We start from the raw sequence: 597 nt of genomic DNA on the forward strand, positions 1-597 counted from the left end.
AGTCCGAGTTGTGTGTACACACACTCTCCTTAAAACCGATTCATAACCTTCTAATCGTGCTAGAAGCGTTGTGGCGTCAATCTCCTAAGATAAAACAGACTACGGCCTTGGTGTTTAAGCACACAAACCCAACACCAGGCAAACAAGAACACAGGCAGAGCACTCCGTACGAATTTATTGAATTTGTTGGCAGAAAATTTTCTTTCGGAAAACGGGAGTTGAGAGACAAAAATATTTTGAGAGACTTTCATTAGAAACATTAAACATGGCATTCCGAAGGACATCGTAATAGCCAGCCACTAGCAACCGTAATAGCTTGAATTAATACTCTAAATGGTCACTGAACTGAACTTAGCCCGCAAAGCCAACTAATTTTCCGGACGACATTCATGCCCGCAGGTGCTGGCGTACACGAGTCAAGCCTTTTCAGGCTCAATTTAGATTTTATTTGCCCCCCCCCCCCCCCCCCCCCCCCCCCCCCCCCCCCCCCCCCCCCCCCCCCCCCCCCCCCCCCCCCCCCCCCCCCCCCCCCCCCCCCCCCCCCCCCCCCCCCCCCCCCCCCCCCCCCCCCCCCCCCCCCCCCCCCCCCCCCCCCCC

Source organism: Ipomoea triloba, chromosome 15 (assembly GCF_003576645.1).
Source record: "Ipomoea triloba cultivar NCNSP0323 chromosome 15, ASM357664v1".
Taxonomy (NCBI): Eukaryota; Viridiplantae; Streptophyta; class Magnoliopsida; order Solanales; family Convolvulaceae; genus Ipomoea; species Ipomoea triloba.